The sequence below is a fragment of the Acomys russatus genome, chromosome 13 (assembly GCF_903995435.1).
Source record: "Acomys russatus chromosome 13, mAcoRus1.1, whole genome shotgun sequence".
Taxonomy (NCBI): domain Eukaryota; kingdom Metazoa; phylum Chordata; class Mammalia; order Rodentia; family Muridae; genus Acomys; species Acomys russatus.
In genome coordinates, this window is record NC_067149.1 from 24,498,069 (window position 1) to 24,516,646 (window position 18,578).

An 18,578-nucleotide genomic window follows, 5' to 3' on the forward strand; every position below is an offset into this window, starting at 1 on the left:
TAGTTATACACAATAATGGGTCTTGCTATACATTTTCATGCTTGTTTTAGTGATTTGTTTCATTTTCAACCTACTATTACCATCCCTTAACCCTCTTGCATGCTCCTTTATCCCTTTAAGACTTATTTTTATTTCTATCACTTCTAATTTGTTTGTTTGTTTTTTTGAGACAGGGTTTCTCTGTGTTAGCCTTGGCTATCCTGGACTCACTTTGTAGACCAGGCTGGCCTCCAACTCACAGCGATCCACCTGCCTCTGCCTCCCGAGTGTTGGGATTAAAGGCGTGCGCCACCATGCCCGGCTCAAGACTTACTTTTATTTGTAATTGTGTGAGTGCATGTGTCTATGGGTGGGTGTGTACACATGTGTGGAGGTGTCTGGGGAGGCCAGAAGTGTGGAATGCCCTGCAGCTGGAGTTACAGGTGACTGTGAGCTGCTTAATGTGGGTGCTGGGAAATAAACTCAGGTGCTCTGTGGTAACAGTGCATTCTCTTAACTACTGGGCCATCTCTCCAGCCCCATTATGTCTCCTTTTTTTTTTTTTTAATGTATGTGTGAACCAATGAGTTTAATTAGGATTGCTTACAGGAATATGAACAGCGGTTTTTTTTTTAATGGAGCATTGGCAACTTACCAGTGGCTGTACCACTGGTAAGAAAACATTTCTCCCTCCCACAGGAGCTTGTGGCTGACTATTGACTTTCATGGAGGGGTAAGGTCTCTTGTGTCCCTCTCAGTCTATTTCATGGAGGGGTAAGGTCTCTTGTGTCCCTCTCAGTCTATGACATAATGTTGATAAGCCCAATTTTATGTAAATTTTATGTAGGTAAACACAGTTGCTGAGAGTTCAGTCTATAGCCGTGGCTTAGAGTTTTTACTTGTTTCTAGTCTGTGTTTAGCTCACTTTCATATGAGCACATATTGCTTCTTAACAAAGGTTTTAAAACTAGCTATAGAATTTAATAAATTAGACACAAATCAAATGCTATTTCTAAGTAAGCAAGACTGAAAGGCAGATGGGTAAGATACTATCACGAGGCCTCTTTCCTAAGAGCCTTGTCATAGCAGGCGATGTACACTAGTATCACCTAAATTATGCTTCATGAGGGTGGATGCTGTAGAAGCCGTTTCTCTGTGATATATTCTTCCCTAGGAGATGTACAATGTAAGTGTATGACAGTTTTGGAAACAGTTGTAGATAAGACATAATATTGTTTATCTAGGTTTTTGCAAAGGTCCCTTTTTTGTTCGGGCAGCACTGACATACCTACTCAGATCACATGTATTGAGAAATGTGGAAGAAGAGAATTCTGAAAATGTATTCATCTTTTGTATCCTGCTATTACTAAGGTGCCCCATGTAGTAGATGACCAGAAGATATTTGCTAAATTGCTCAGAAAAAAAAAATCAATGAAAGTTTTGGTAAAATTATAAACTTTTCGTTAGTTGCTATGGCTTTTGCTGGGTGTGTATGTGTGTGTATGTGTGTTTGTGTGTGTATGCACGTGCACGCCTGCACAAGAACGTTTGGATTTATGTTGTTTGTATGTGTGTTATAATGTGGATACCATTCAAATGCATAGTGATATAAATAGAAATAATCAGAATAGCATATACATATATAGGTTTATATGTCTTTGTATAGATATTTGACTGTTTGATATTTAATAGCTATTTTATTAAGCAAAATAATCTGAACACTACAGATTTAAAATGTATTTACAGATATAGGATATCTAGGATATATAGAGATTATATTTATAAATGTAGTCATACGTTAAATGCCTAAGAGTTTTTGTTTTTGACAGTGACCTTTCTTTTCCCCTTTTAGGTTTGAGAGTCTTATAGAGATCAGCTTGGGGCACTTGAGAGAAAGCTCCCCTTAACACCCAGAGACAGACCTTTCACTGTCTAAGTCTTTCTATTTCAAGAGAAAAAAATTCACCTTACCTTTATAGCAAAGAGATCACCAGATAGGCAATTTCTCCCTTCTTTGGTGCAAATAAAAGATACATTATTTTTTAACAACTTGTGTAAACTAATTGAATCTCCCAAAGGTAATCTCCTCAAACCACACAGGAAACTCTCTTAGCCCACTCTTTCTTTCTCCTTCTTCATGTTGTGTAATAACAGGCCCCAAATGAAAACAGAGATGGTGTTATTGTGAAGTTTTCCTCTCAGAAGTTGGATTGAATAATGAATGGTCTGTCTGTTGACTGCAGACTTCCTTCCTTCATGTAGGAAAGGCATCAAACCGAGTATTTTTTTAAAGATTTTCTTTTTTGTTATTTAATTAATTTATTCAGATTACAACTCAATTGTTATTGTATCACTTGTATCCTTCCATTCCTCCCTCCCTCCCACTTTCACTCTATTCCCCTCCCCTAGGTCTAAGACCGAGGGGGACCTCTTCCCTCCTATATGGTCATAGGTTATCAAGTCTCATATTGGTAGTCTACTTATTCTTTCTTTGAGTGCCATCAGGCCTCCCCATGAAGGGGAGGTGGTCAAATATGGGGCACCAGAGTTCATGTCAGAGTCAGTCCCCACTCTCCACATAACTGTGGAGAATGTCCTGTCCATTGGGTAGATCAGAGTAGAGATTCGATGTTTACTACTTGTGTTATTCTTGGTTAGTGCAATAGTTTGAGCAGACCCTTTTGGGCCCCAATGCACCTGTCACAATGTTCTTATCCTGGGTCCTAAAGGGCAGAAGACCCCAATGCCCTCTGTATGATCACTATCCTCATAACATTACCAATGCTTAGCTCTACTACACCCCGACTACACATTCTCTTTTAGGATGCTCCGTGCCAGTCCACCCCAAATCAAAGCCTTCTCATACACGTATCCAGAGGTTCTGTCTTGTTTCTCAGCTCTGTGCATGAAGAATGGACTGACTGAGTCACACGCTTCTCAGAAGTCCAGCTCCTAGGTTTCAATAAAGTACCTAAATTGAAGGAATGTATTACCATGCTTTAGCAATTAATCACCCATCCTAGATTAGTGCCAGCAGGCCAAGATTCCTACTGAATAAAGATTGAATAATGCTTCAATAAATACTTGCTGGTCAACTAGGCTTCGCTTCTCCTAAACAAAACCTTTAATCTTTATACTCAAATGCTATGGAAAAGGACCATATTAGCTTTAAATAAATATTATCAGATACTGTGAGGTGAGACGATCATAGAGTAGGAGTCAGAGGCTGGGCCTTAGCAGCTCCCCTGAGCTGTCAATCACTAAGGCTCCAGTAGCAACAGTTGGAAAGCAGGAATGAACACTGCTCACACTTGAAGGAGGCAATCCACATGTCCCATAAATAGCTATGTATGTTGTTAGATAATGAATCCTTAAACTGCCCCGAGAACTTGGTTGTTCATTTTATCTATTCCGTGTAGAAAGATGCATTACAAAAGTATCCCTTTCAAAAAAGATGTTTTCTGAAACTAGTTAAACTTTATGGACAATTCATAGGTTAGAAAGACAAAACCCCTTATGGTAACAGAAATGACTGAAATAGATTAGAGCCAGCAGTAGGAGATGCTGACAGCCGAGACAGCTGAAGAATAGACACACGTCTTGGGGGAGTGAACTTGTCCTCTGAGCCTGGCCCAATATAAGAAGGTCATCTGGTACTTAAAAGTGATTCTGTATCTTAACCTGTATGCATACTTTTTTTTTTTTTTTTTATCTTATAAACATCGGGTGGCTACAAGGAACCTTGACTAAGGATGGCAACCTTTCTGCAGACTGCCAGACAAGACTGCCTCCAGCTCAAGCGATTTCTATTCCTAATGAATTTATTAAATATATTAATGCAAGCCGAGCACTAAGGCGGGGCATTGCAGGCACATCTGTCTTGGCTTGGTTTAAAATTGAGTCCTGCTCTGTGTTTTGCCCACCAGGCACAAACACTTGAATCTGTGCTTTTTATATGCAGAGGAATTGTTATTATGGGGGCTCCAGTCAACTGAGAGTTTATATATAATGAGGCCATCATTCTAATCAGAGGCTTCATTTGAATCTCAGCTAAAAAAATATAATTAATTTTCTTTTAAATTAAGGCGTGGGAGAAATGGTAATCGGTAAATGTAATAAAACTGAGAGAGGCTTCCAGAAGTACTTGTGAAGCCCACATAAAGCTCTTAATTTAATATTTTATTGAAGTTCTCAGAATCTAGTTTGTAACCCACTAGTATGTCATAAATATATCCTGACAGCCAATATTATTTCTTTTTCACTGTTGTCTTTAAGCAAGTGCATTTATTCCATGTAAGAATAAAAGCGACTCATTAGAAAGCCACCTATATCATCATTCTCCTGCAAATGGCATATAACTGAAGTTCCAGAATATTCTTAATTTAATGTCCTCATAGGAAACCTGCTTGCCAGCTCTTAGAAACAATGTAAAGTTTCTACGTGCAGATGATTATTATTCATCCTGTTTGAGGATAGATAATTTGTTATCAGTGTATCATGAGTGTTGTTTTAGTTGCTAGTGATTTTCAATTGCTGTGGTCTTGTTTTTTAATTATAAATCGCTGTTGGTTTAGTTTTCTCATTATCAATTAGTTTGCTGTGTGCTGTTTGGTTAACCCTATAGTGTGAATGATGCATATTTGTTTGTCTTGTACTTCAAATTGCTGAGGAAGGCTAGACATTAAGCCAGTCCTGAATTATGGTCCGAAGATAATTGATCTGAGGTTGGCCTGATAGAATGCTTGCCTAGCTTAGATGAAGCCCTGGGTTTGATCCCGGCATCCAATATGTGTGAAGGTGCATACCTGTGGCCTCAGCCCTCAGGAGATAGAGGCAAAGCCACTGGGCAAGACTGAGGATGGCCTAAGTTAGATCAGGCCCTGGAGAGAGTAGGGGCAGGGCAGGGGTTGGGGGATGGTGGTTAGGAAATGTTAGATTCTATTTGCCAAAACTTGTACATCTTATCACTCTGTGTACATTTATTACTTGTATATTGACGTTGTGTGGACACTACTGTGGACCTCTGCAATGTGTTCTTATGGCACTTTTATGTCCACAGAGCTACGGCATGGCTCTATTAGAACCTGTTAATAGGTTCATCTTACTTCACAAAAACAGTGTCTCACACAGGTTCCCTCCCAAAAATTTATCTCCTAGGACTCTTTCCATTAGGGAGTCGTAATAGGTGAGATTAGAAGACACTACTCTTCTTCATTAAGCTATAGGTATGAAAGCTGGAAGACCAATTTTTAAAAATATATTTTATTAATTTATTCATATTACATCTCAATTGTTATCCCATCCCTTGTATCCTCCCATTCCTCCCTCCCTCCCTCCTGTTTTCCCCTTACTTCCCTCCCCTATGACTGGGACTGAGGGGGACCTCCTCCCCCTGTATATGCTCATAGGGTACCAAGTCTCTTCTTGGTAGCCTGCTATCCTTTGTCAAGACAATTATGTGACTAGAGATTAGTATTCATAGGACGTTCAATAAAAAACAACAGTTCCACATTTTATGAAACAAAATGTTAAAAGGCAGAGGAATGTTGTTTTTGGAAGCTTTTTAGGTATAGTTACATTAAATGCAATTGGTTCAGGGGCTTCTTGCATCTCTTCTTCTGCCAAGAATGCAAAAATGTCACATCCTAGAGAGGTACTCTGGAATTGAGGTCACTGGGCGAACGTTTGTCGGGCAACATTTTTGACAGCTGCTCCCAGAATTACTACGAAGTCCTGGCTTGTGGATTGCCAATCTCCAGCCTTCGTTCAGGCCTACAAGAGCAACAAGTGGGCACTTTCTACACTCTCTTCCTTGGTGTTCCCCAATCCCTGGGGCAGGGAGTACTATATATAATATATTTAGGGCTGAGCTGTGATAGCCACTTATTTGCAGACTCAGTATTCCTTCCCGGTGCTTCCATATGACATATGTTTCACTGTCCCTTGCAGTTACGTTTTTTAATTGGGTTGCAATATAGTAGGTTTCTATATGGCTTTTTCATAACCCTTCATTGTGGTTAACTCTTTCTTCTGTTCCCTCATTTTCTCCATCCCTTACCCCTACTCCTGCTTAAATTTTTTTTGCCCCCCAAATTCCTGTTTACTTTAATTTGACCTATAATCTACTATTCACTCTCTCTTGAAAAAAATCCCCTCTCGATTTTATTTTTAACATAACATACACTTAATACATGATATTCAGCAAATGTCATTTGCCACCTCCTGGTTATAGTGAATTAACTGTGGTGCTTTTCTCCTGTTATGATAGAGATGACTTTTTCTTTTCCTTCTTTTTTTTTAAAGTAATGACTACTTAATGTAAGCTCATCCATCCTTGGGGGTAGGAAATGCTGGCCATGCTGCAAACCAGGTTTCCACACAGTGAGGGCAACAGAATACTAGCTGATGAGCAAATGTGAAAATGAGCCTGAATATCCGTCTTCACAATAACCGTGTAAGGTAGAAAACATCCTTTGATTTTATGAAGAAAGTCTAAATAAAACATTCATTGATTTGGTCGAGTCCCTATTGTGTAGGATATTGCTTGGGATGACAAACTGGGGATTTTTTTCAGTGTTCAGCGCTGCCTCCGTTTACTGTATACAGTGTGCCATGACCCTTTTCTACCATGTTTTACCTGCAACTCAGCCCTACATGTCGGCTAGTGTTATCCTCATTGTTCCACATGGGAAAATGTGGAAAACCATGGCCAATGTGAGAAGAAAGCTTAGGTTATGCAGATACTATTGGTTTAGCTATGCTTTCACCATAGCCATGCACTGCTAGGGACACCAGCCAGGGGGATCTCAACCAATCGAAGTCAGAAAGCAAAGTTCTGAGCAAGGGCCATTGTTTTATATCAGCACTGTGCTTCTTGAGAATGTGGCTTAGTCAGGATCAGGCAGTCCTTTCGAGGAATGTTTTTGTCTTCATTTTGCTGGCAAGGAGGCAAAGCTGGGCACATGTGTTCTGCTGTTTCCTTGCTCAGTGAACAGCAACTCATTTGCAAGTACTTCTTTTTCAGGGCTATTGTTTTCTGGGAGACTCTGGAGACTCTGCTGTACCACACAGAGGGAGACGGCAGCAGAGGAGAAATGGCCTTAGTGGAAGATTTTCTGTAATACTCAAAATGAAGTTGTAAATCATTCACACTGGGAAAGAATTCTCTCCAACTACCATCTGACTTTTCTGATAAGATTTCTTTTTTTTTTTTTTTTTTTTTTTTTTTTGGCATTTGTCATGTTGAGACTTTATAAATTATGTAGAATATTGTAAAGTGGCCTGACCTTTCTGATAAGTGATTTGATCATTTGCAGCAGTGTCTTTTTGCTAAAGTATTGAATTTACTGTCTTCCAAATAATACATGCAAGCCCTATGGCCCAGGAACATGTAGAATCACACAAGAAATCTTCCTTTCCAATTCCTGTCATTATCCAATACATATCTCCCTCTGTTCTAAAAATATCCCCCGTGGCCAGGGATCGCACTGTCGACAAGCAGTCAATTCATTCTTCCTATGAAGATACTATTGCAGGTACCATTAATCAATCACAGAAAGTTTCACATTGAACCTAGATTCTATTCCACAATCACTGAGGAACTAAATAGGGCGACAGTGATTTAAAAAAAAAACAAGAACAACACAACAACCACAGCAACACCCCAAGAACAGTCATCACCCAGCCGATATTTCATACCACATGTTGCAGCACAGACTTGTCTATTTAGCTACAAGATGAAACACATTGGCTTTCTCCACTCTAGCCTGTTTTTTATGTATACCACATGTCCCTTCAATGTGAGCCATACTATTCATTTAAAATTAACTGTCTGGGAGACTATTTGCTGAATTCTATTCCCAGAGCCCACATAGAGGTTCACGGCCATCTGTAACTCCAGTTCCAGGAGATCCATGCTCTCTTCTGGCCTTCACACATACTGCATGCGCGTAATGGGACACAGATATACACATAGGCAAAACATCTGGACACACAGAATGAAAATTTTTTTAAATAAATAAAAATAGCGTTTTGAATGATCCATGAAGCTGGGGCATACTCAGTACTCAGAACAGGTCCTGGAGGAGGTTAAGCATCCATGAGTGAAGCATCTTCCTGTATCTTTGGGAATTAGAGCCAACTTTATTTTATGTGGCTTGACTTCACCCTATTAATTATTTTTGATGTAAGGAATGGTTTGGGATGGGACAGCATGGCATATGAAACCAACCAAAGGTTCACATCCTGCTTCTATTATTATTCCACTTGTTTGCTCTAAGAATGGGTAAGTGAGGCTAATCTTTCCTGTGGAATTCGGCATACGGGGGCGGGGTGGGGGGACACCTCTGTTTATAAACTCCCAGCTTTCAGGCTTGGGCAGGAAATAGTGAAGATGTGTGTTGCATATCTTCTCTAGAATAAGTGTTCACTATGTGGTACCTTATTATACTATTAGATAATTATATGAATGTCAGAAAAAAATGAGGTAGGTGGGATACTTAATACTGGCATCAGTATTCTTAATGTTTCATCATGCAATGAAGATACGCATATGCATTTTATAACTTAGTCTTCACTAACCACAATTATACCTGAGTCTTCTGACAATAAAATTTATGTGTTCAGCCCAACAAAAAACAGAGATTTTTTAATGGTTAGTTTCTCCTCCACTATACTCAATAGTTAGCCATGAGCTCTAGGTCAATATGAATAGGTCAATATTTTAGTGCCATTCTCCTAACTATATGCAGTATATGTAATTACTCTAGTCAAGTTTAGTAGTGCCTGAGTATGCCAGCCAAGAGGGAAGTTTAGTTAATTAATAAGCCATCAAAGGGAAGCGCTCTGAAAGTTAATGCTGTTGTTACTCTCTGAAGATAACCCAACTCTATTATAATTGTGGTAAAACAGACACTAGTCACATGGAATCTTGCATTGCATATCTTTGCTTCCTTGGGTGGCTTTTCTTTTCTATTAACTTTAATTATCTTGGGTGCACTGGGAACCGAGCTTGAAGATTTGCCAATGCTAAGCCTGTGCTCCATCACTGAGCCCCTTTCTTTTGATCGAGTTGTTCTTAAAGTAATATATCACCTATTTATCACAGAGCCCAGCTACTAAAGGAAGAGCCATACATATGCTGTCAAACACAGTGCTGTCTAAATGTCCAGGGGATCTGTCCCAGCCTACCACTTGTGTCTGGAAGCTATACTCTCACATGTTTTCTTTAGTTTCTAGTCTAAGTATAGAGCATTACTTTTGTCTATTAAGAATTACCTAAGCTGGGGTCTGGGAAATGGCTCAGCTGACAAAGTGCCTGCCATACAAATATGAAAGGGACTGGAGTCAGGATGCCTAGAGCCCACATGAAAAAACAGGGTATGGTAATGAGCCTCTATCCTCCCAGTACTGCGAGGGCAGGAGTGAGCCGATTCTCAGAGTTCACTGGCCAGACTGCCTAGCCAATTGGTGAGCATTTGGTTCAGTGAAAGACCCTGTCTCAAAAGATAATGTGGAAAGAGCAGACTAAGACACTTGACATTGACCTCAAGAACTAATTAACTCTGACTGTGGTTGTGGTTCAGTTTGGTGAAGTGTTTGTCCAGTATGCACAAAAAGCCTGGATTATCCCTAGAATAAACGGGGCACGGTAATGTATGCCTGTTGTCCTAGATTTTTGGAGATGGAAGAAAGACAATTACACATTCAAGGTTATCCTTGCCCACACAGTGAATTTGAGGATAGCATAGGCTGCGTAAGACCTCATTTCAAAACATTTACATGCCTAAGGGATATAGTGTCAGAAATTCTGAACATTGTCAGAGAGAAAAAATTAAAAAAAGGTATCAGTGGTCTGTTGGTTGTGCTCTAAGAGCCTAGGGAATTTGAGCTTTCATGAGACAATAGCCTGAATAGGCAAAACCATGGATTAAAGATTGTTTAAGATGATGATAAATTTGCAATTAATGCTGCAGAGTCTCTTAATAACTGTATCCAACAGTCATCAGATGTGTACCAAAGGGGTCAAAAGCATTATCAAGCCTTCCTGAGTTCTTCCTGAAGCTTTATTATCTCCCTTTTATTGTTCTTATTAACATACTTCACAAATGCTGTTAAGGATTTCTGGCAGGCAGAGCATCTGAGTAATTTTACAGTAGTGTAAAGGATTTATTAATTATAATCTTTTCATGAGTCTATTTATTTTCAATTGTGACATTAATAGGTTGCCAAAACAAACTAGAGTTAATTGTATTTAATTAAAGTGTTGAAAACAAGAAAGGGTAGTTTATTCTTGTAAGTAGGAAACCTTATTGATGTACTTGCTTGTGTGAACAAGATCTCGCGTGGTTCTTTCTGCTGGCTATCATGCCATTCATCAAGGGAAAGAAGTACAAAGTTGCTAATTCAAGGAGGTTGTCATCACCGTAGAACTCTTGGAAATAGAAGCTTCCCGTATTATTTGTAACACTGAATTTCCGCTAGGTGGTTAAAGTGTGTGTAGAGGTTTCTGTCAAGGCACTATGCATGTCTTCCTGATGTGGTCCCCTGGGAATGGCCATACATCCTGCCCTTCCCTTTATTGACTTGTATTGACGGGGAGGAAATGGTGAACACCTGGGCAGTCCTCCCCTGTTTCAAATACAACCAGAAGAGGTAGAGTGGTCTGTTCCAAGAGTAAATGATGGGGTTCACAGGGCAACAGAAAACCTCCTGGCAGACATCACTGTATTCTCTTTGGTCTTTTGGTCAGGGTGAAGGATGGAAGTTAAAGCAAAGTTATCAGATCAGAGGAAAGGGGCTGCCTTGCTGTGGACCAGTGCATGCAGATGCTTTGAAGACCAGAGGAGGTAGAGTAAAAGTGGCTTTGGAAGGAAAAGAGTGACTTAGCACTACCTTTCACTGGCTATGCCTAAAATTGACATGACTCCCAAATGCAACGCTTTGCTGATCCTGGCAGTGTGGCTGGTATTATGCTGAGAATCCCAAATCATTTCATTACCCTGCATATGTACCCCATGAGGTGTTTACTCTCACAGGAGCTACATGTCTTTGCCTAAAGGTGCAGACTAGTAAATAGAAAAGCAGAGTTTAAAGCGGCACCATCTACTTTCTGGCCAGACCTGGTTGTATGGCTCAACCCAGAGGCAGGCTTCCATTTGTAGATACTCCAGTGTAAATGGCTTAGTTTGTTTTAGTACTTTGGTGAGGCTCAAAGAACTTCAGAAAAGAAGGCAAAAGGGAATTGAAGAAAGAGATAATTTGGTTAGTGAATCCAAATGAACACAAAAACCTCATAGAGGCCCCTGGACCGTTTTGGCTTTATTTTCATATAGCAGGGCTTCTAAGTGACTAAATGTCTTAGTTTACATTTTCTTGGGCGTGAAAGTGAGGAAAGCCTTTGAAAGGCCATGCATATTCCTGTTCTCCAGTCTGTCGCTTTTCTTTCCTGTCACTGATGTGTCATGGTTTTGTTGCTTGCTTATTCTTTTGGCTTCTTCAATTCTTCCTCCTCTCCATTGGTGAGAGGAAATTTTCCCATATGTGTCTCAAAGGTCAAAGCCTTTGTTACCATACCATCTAGGATGCTCTTGTTCATCTTAGAGAAAATTGGGAGAGGGCGTATTTAGCAAGGAGGCACTTTTCTATTCTCCTGGGTATTTATTTTTAATCTCCTTATTTTCATTTCTAGAACTGTGTTTCTTCCTGGTTGGCAGGCAGAGAAATCAGTTATGGATCAAATGCACCCATGTGTCATGGATTAATGCATGCAAATGCTTTGATGGCAGCAGGAGACAGAAGCTTGTAAAAGTGGATGCTGACTTGGGAAGAAAAAAATTAATGAAGCTAGGAAAACAGCGATAGCAGAGAACATTGCAATTTTAGGTGCTAAATGACTTATTTCCAAACCCTAGGAGTATGGCAATATTATTCCTCGCCTCCTTCCTGTAACTAAGCATTTTCATAATGCACAGTGACCTCCACTGAAGAAAAGTTGTTCGGGGGAGAGTAAGGCTTTCGGGAGAACTCTTATTTAACTAACAGAGTTTTCCTTTATTACCTAAAAAAAAAAAAAAAAAATCGGTGCTCATGGTCAGACCAGAAAGACTGGAAATTCAACACTGTGACGCTAAAGGGAGAGAATTAAAAACAGGAACACCAGTCCGGTCTGCCAATACTTCCATGTGTCACAAATGTCATTACCCAAATGCCATTTTCTTGTGGATGGTTTAAAACAACATTTGCTTGCCAGGTTCAGTTCTGGGAAACGTGACTTTAATATCTGACATATCTCCTAAGAGTGGAATTCAGCAGAGGCAATTATTTTTTATCATGACTTTAAAGGCCTCTCTAGATTAGAATATCACACACATGCACACACACACACACAGACACACTGAGACACACACACCGTGTATCATACATTGTTACCGTATTGTAAAATTATATTTTAGTAAAGAAGGAGGAGATTACCTTAACAACCATCTAGACTAAGCTTTCATGGACCCTTTGTTTGTCTCAAATGATTGCTTGCCAAGTGATTGTTGACTCACTGGTGAGGATCTCTGAGGTGCTATCTTGGGGTGTGCTGCTTTGATTTGGGATGTTTCCTTTGTCTGACCTAGAGAAGATTCTTTCAGCCATGAAGCTGAGCTGACCCTGACTCACTTCCATTCACAGCTTTCTTTATCACACTGAATAGCAAACCCCAACTTTCCCATTACTCACAGCAACACCCTAGTGTCTGTCTCAGCTCTGGGCTCTCCCAGATTTCGTATTGTGGGTACCAGTGGGGCTGTCCTCCTAACTTCAGGATATATCTAGACTCTGGTCACTTCTCTGCACCTCTCCAGCTGGTCATTATGCCCTCCAAGGTGTTAGAAAAGCCCTTGGTAGCTTCTTACTTTCTTTTCTTTCCAGCAGCAGAGTTATCTACAATTGAATTTCATTTTAATTCATTTAGGAGTCCATAGCCTATAAGGGTTCCATATTTCTCTCAATGTAAGAGCCACAGTTCTTACACTGATCGCAATATACCCCAAACTCATGACCCCATTGTTACTGATAGCTTTCTCCCCTTTGCTGACTCTTCCTTACCCACAATGGCCTCATTGTTTTCCTTTAAAAGCCAGACACATACCTGTGCCAACTAGCTTTTGCTCTGCCTGGAAAAGTCTCTTATAATCTGTGGGTTGCACGTTCTCACCCTCTTCTGTTTGGCTTCAGATATGAACTCTGTGATCGTGTAGGCTTGTCTATGGATTTTAGATTCCTCCATCTCCCCAGAGGTCTGCATATGTCCACTTTTCCTGTTTCTGTGGCAGTAGCATTTGCTACTGTGAATGTACTGTAATTCCCTTCTGCTTATGTCTGTCGGCCTCCTCGAAAGTGTGAGCCACACTGTGGTTTCTCTTGGTCTTGACACCTGGTAAACCACAGGTTGAAAAATAAGTCCCTTAAATATTTATTTGTCAAGCAAATTAACAAAGACATTTTAGAATCTCATTGAATGAAAACCTTTCCCTCTATTTAGTATTAAATATATCTAACTAGTCCCGCAGCTCCTGCCCCAAACTTTTGGCCTTAGCACTTTGGTGAAAAAGGAACACCTTCTTATTTTTGTCGTCCTGCCCTCAGAACTGGCATGCTGTTGCTGGTCATAGGGGTGGGTGTAGGGATTAGCCCAAGACCAAGTGTTTGTGAGGGTGAGGTGATGGTGACTGATCTAGCAAGGAGCAGGATGTGGAACATGTGTTCCTAGGCTGATTTTTATGACCCATGTGGTACCAAGTACTACTCTTACCCAGAGAGGGTCCATTTTTCCTCAATTCTCTGAGACAAGTCTGAAAGAGAAGTTAATATGATTTTCACACACAGAAGTTTTAAAGGGAGGCATTTGGTGATATAAATGTCATTTTCTTCTCTCTCTCTCTCTCTCTCTCTCTCTCTCTCTCTCTCTCTCTCTCTCTCTCTCTCTCTGTGTGTGTGTGTGTGTGTGTGTGTGTGTGTGTGTGTGTACCCTTGGCTGTCCTGGGCTCATTTTGTACACCAGGCTTGTCTCAGTCTTTCAGAGATCCTACTGCCTCTGCCTCTCTGAGTGCTGGGAATACAGGCGTGTGCCATCACGCCCAACTTAGATGTCCTTTTCGTAGTGTAATAGTGTCCGCATACTATTCAGCTTTTGTCAAGTGTTGAATGATGAACATGCCAATACCCATCCTTGATATTGAGTTTTAACAATATCTGAAAGGGATAGAGACTTGTATTATCTTAAATTTCCAGTTTCATACAAGTAATGTCACAGAGCTGGATTGAAACCTAGTCTGACTCTGGTGTGTGCTCCTAACTCCCATGTGCCATGCTGGCATGACTCTGGTGTGTGCTCCTAACCCCTGTGTGCCATGCTGGTCTGACTCTGGTGTGTGCTCCTAACCCCTGTGTGCCATGCTGGACTGACTCTGGTGTGTGCTTATAACTCCTATATGTCATGCTGGTCTGACTCTAGTGTGTGGTCCTAACCTCAGTGTGGCATGCTGGTCTGACTCTAGTGTGTGATCTTAACCCCTGTGTGGCATGCTGGTCTAACTCTGGTGCATGCTCCTAATGCGTGTATGGCATTCTGGTGTGTGTGTCTTCTTTATGGAAGGTGATACACCATTCTCTTGGATTGCCATTCCTTTTTTTTTTTTTTTTTGGCATTTTTAAAATTTAAATAATTTATTCAGATTACATCCTGATTGTTATACCTTTGCTTGTATCTTCCTGTTCCCTCTCCCTCCCCCTTTCACCCTATTCCCCTCCACTAGACAGAAGGGGACCTCCTCCCTGACCATATGATCACAGCCTATCAGTTCTCATCTGGGTAGCCTGCTTCCCTTTCCTCTGAGTGCCACTAGGCCTCCCCACCAAGGGGAAGTGGACAAATAGGGGACACTGGGGTTGCCATTCTTAAGAAAACTAAACAGTTTTCTCAGCTTCTACACAGGGTACTTCATGAAGATCTCTTCTGAGATATGAGATGTTCATCACCTTTTGGGATAAAACAATTCAGTGTTTGATAGCTCAAAGTAAATCTGCTTTTCTTTTATTTAAGGTTTTTTTTCCTACAACACATTTAGATCATGTTTTTTCCCTCCTCCAATTCCAACTCCTCCCAAATCTTCCCATCATCCCTACCTACCCAATTTATGCTATCACCCCTACACCCCATCTCTGGAAAAATAACCGTACAAAACCATAAAAAGAAAAGAAAAACAAAAAATCCAATTAAAACAAAAGTATCCTGAAACAAAACAAAAAGCCCACAAAACAAAGGCACACAAAACAAAAACACGTAAACATGGTATTCATGCTGTGCTAGTCAACCACTGGACATGAGCCTGTCCTGGAGTGTATTTGCAATTGATATCAGTTGGCAAAGGGTAAACCATTTCCTCCAATGGCGTGTCACTGGCTGGACCAACCCTTCTTTTCACATTTACTTGGATTGTAAGAAAATTGAAGCCAGAAAAGATGAGATGAGTTGATTATAGGCTTATGGGAGGTCAAACAGTCATGATGTTTTCTGGAGAAGAGCCATTCAGAGATGGTGAGTCAGCCTGCCCCTCTTGACTCCTCCATGGCTAGTTGCCTATCATATGCTATGGGGCAGTTATGGACTAGTATAGCACTGTTGCTGTGATACGCTGATTTTTATTTAAACAGCACAAATGTCCACACAGCTACATTGGTGACTGTATCACCCTGCCAACTCCTATTGAGTTCTCCATTAGCAAAGGCCCCCAGGTCTTTTTCACACACACCACACAGACATCATGTCCTCTCCTATCTCTGCTGTCACAGCTGGCTGTTGGATCCAAACGTGGAACTCTGAGTTTGTTCCTGTTATCGTCTGTCTCATTAGGTTTCAACCTTCATTTCCTCTCATTAGAAACTGTCAAAAATTTCAATACTCTTACAACCCCTGATTTCCCAGCTTAGTGGTTTTGAATGAATAAAGAAATCCGTAAGCTAATCGTTAATAAATTAGTTCCTAAGCATGAATCGAGAATTTACCGTGCTCCAAAACTGCTGATGGCATGTGAGAATTTTATCATTTTGTCTTCTGTGGTGCAAGATTGTTAGTGTCATTGTCACAGTAGTAGGATCTGTGTGTGGGTCCTAGCATGCACATGAGAAAAGCCAGGTACACTGCATGTCTGTAACTCACCACTGGGGGGATAGAGGCAGAAAGATCTCTGGGGCTTGCTAGCCAGCTAGTCTAGCCAAATAGTGAGGTTAAAAGTGTCTTAAGAGACCCTGTTTCAAAGTATAAGGTGGAGAGCCACTAAGGAAGGTGCCTGAGATTGATGTCTGTCCTGTACATAGCCATACAAGTGTATCTGCACACACCTATGTGGGAGTACACACACACACACACACACACACACACACACACACACACAGGCATGGGAACAACACACGTGCAGAAGAATAGTTTTGAGGCGCTTCTTACACATATGATCTTAGAGATGGAAATTCTAGGAAAAACGCCTTAAAGGATAATATCATAGTTCATTCTAGGATGCGGAAGTGCAAGGAAATACAATGTGAGCCATATATAATACAGTTTTCTAGGAACCACATTTGTTAAGGTAAAACATTTGCAATCAGAATGTTATCTTTTATCCAACACAATCAAAATGTTAGTCTTACATTTTGCCCTGGGCCTGCTAATGACAAGTTACCATTCACTCGACTGCTTAAAGCAGTAGAAGGGCATTCTCTTGCAGTCATGGAGAAGGGTCTAAAAACACCGCCTGCAGGCCCGTGGTCCTTTGGTTGTTGGTACTCTCTGACCGTGGTGGCCACACCACTGTGATCTCTGTGTCCATGCTACCTCTTCTTCTGTTGTCTACCAAACCTCCCTTGTTCCCACTTGGAAGATACATGTCTTTGGACTTAAGACTGTCTAATCCAGGATAAGCTGTTCCTCAAAATGTATAATCACTGTTTATTGTTTTGGGTTTTTTCCCTCCTTGCCCTGAAAGGCAACATGTATTCACTGTATGAACTTATAGTCACAGGTTCTCTCTGTGTGTTAGGACTAGAGTTAAGGAACATGGACATATTGCTTGGGGGAGGAGATTATTCAATCCATTAAAATGGCCATGTATGTGTTCATTAGCAATATAAAATAATTTCACGAGTTATTTTACTTTACCTTTTCTACACGAGGGCTTTGGTGTTGTGTCTTGTGCTGGCAGTATGCTGGCCTTCAGACACTGAGGATTCACCATAAGTTCTTGATCTACATTTAGAGTTTATGGAATCTGTAGTTGAGCAAGATCTATTCACATACTCAAGTTATTCTAATTATATTTAAAAGTTTTCCTCCAAGAAAACTAAATATCAGTTGGAAGATTTAAATTAAGCAAATTTTGTAAGATTAAGCAGAAGTCTTGATGGTCCCCTTGGTCATGCTTCAAGTCTCTGGGAGCCACGTGATAAGTACTTCAGGAGAACTAACTCTTGCACTTTCCATCAGGCAGGAGCCAAATGCCCTTCTCTATTCCTCTAATTAACATTCTCAGAACATTAACTTGATGTTGCGTAAGATGAAGAAAGAAGAGAATATAGTTAAGATGTCAAAAGAATGGATATAACCAGAAATAAGATGAAGAGTGTTATTAATAATGGCCAACAGTAATGTCCTATCAGTAAAACAAGCTATAAAGATAAAACAAGTTTTGACCAGCCCACGCTTAAAGGTGTTTTAAGCCATCTATCTTTTATATGGTACATTTTGCCCAAGAGCTTTCCTAAATGAGATGCTGATTGTCTGCTTCCAATAGCAACTCCAGGCTAAGATGTGCCCTGCTTGGGAACAGAGAGAATGCCCTCTTCAGAGGCTTCGGAGAGACCACAAATCAGCTCATGCATTATATGAATCATATGAACTTAGCTTCAATACCAGAAATAATTGCACCAGCAACAATGACATCATGGCTTCTGAGACAGTCAAGTCTCTAAAGTCTCTTGGTGCTTTGACAGTTATATCACTTAGGTGTTGAGATTATTTGCTATGACAGCAAGATCTTATTTTAAAATTTCAGTATTTCCCCTCCCCCCAAAATGGGTTACTTATTTAAGAGTAGAAACTTGGAAGTCTCAGCTGGGAATATCTCGATACAATCATTATTGGAAGAAGATAAATATTCAGTATAGACTAAGGCCTGGAATTATCCATGTGGAGAGACTGATGTGGGGGTAATTTCCTTGTGGGATGCCTGGTGACAGATTTTACATCCCATCTGGATTCTCATTTCATTTCACAGATGTTTCTGTGGGGTGCTAATGCCAGTAGGTTCCGAGGAAGATGAATAAAAGTTTACTTTAACTCCAAAGCACTCACAAATCTGTGGGCAATGCTCAAAAATGAAAACGGGATGTAAAGCCAGGAGAAGTTGGTACTGAAGGTGCGAGGAATGAGAAAGCATAATGGTGCTGACCCGGAAGAGCCAGGGAAAGCATGTTGTGTGGAGAAGACGACAAAAGAATGGGTCCGGAAGGCAAATGAAAGTAGTCATTTCCATTTGTCGAGTTGTTCCTGGGTGGCAGAC

At 40.5% G+C, this 18,578-nt stretch overlaps 1 protein-coding gene across 2 annotated transcripts in view; it reads left to right on the forward strand.

Annotated features, from left to right (window-relative positions):
- Positions 1-18,578, forward strand: part of LOC127197206 (chemokine-like protein TAFA-1) — a 545,549-nt gene that overhangs the window by 8,491 nt on the left and 518,480 nt on the right. The window lies entirely within an intron of this gene.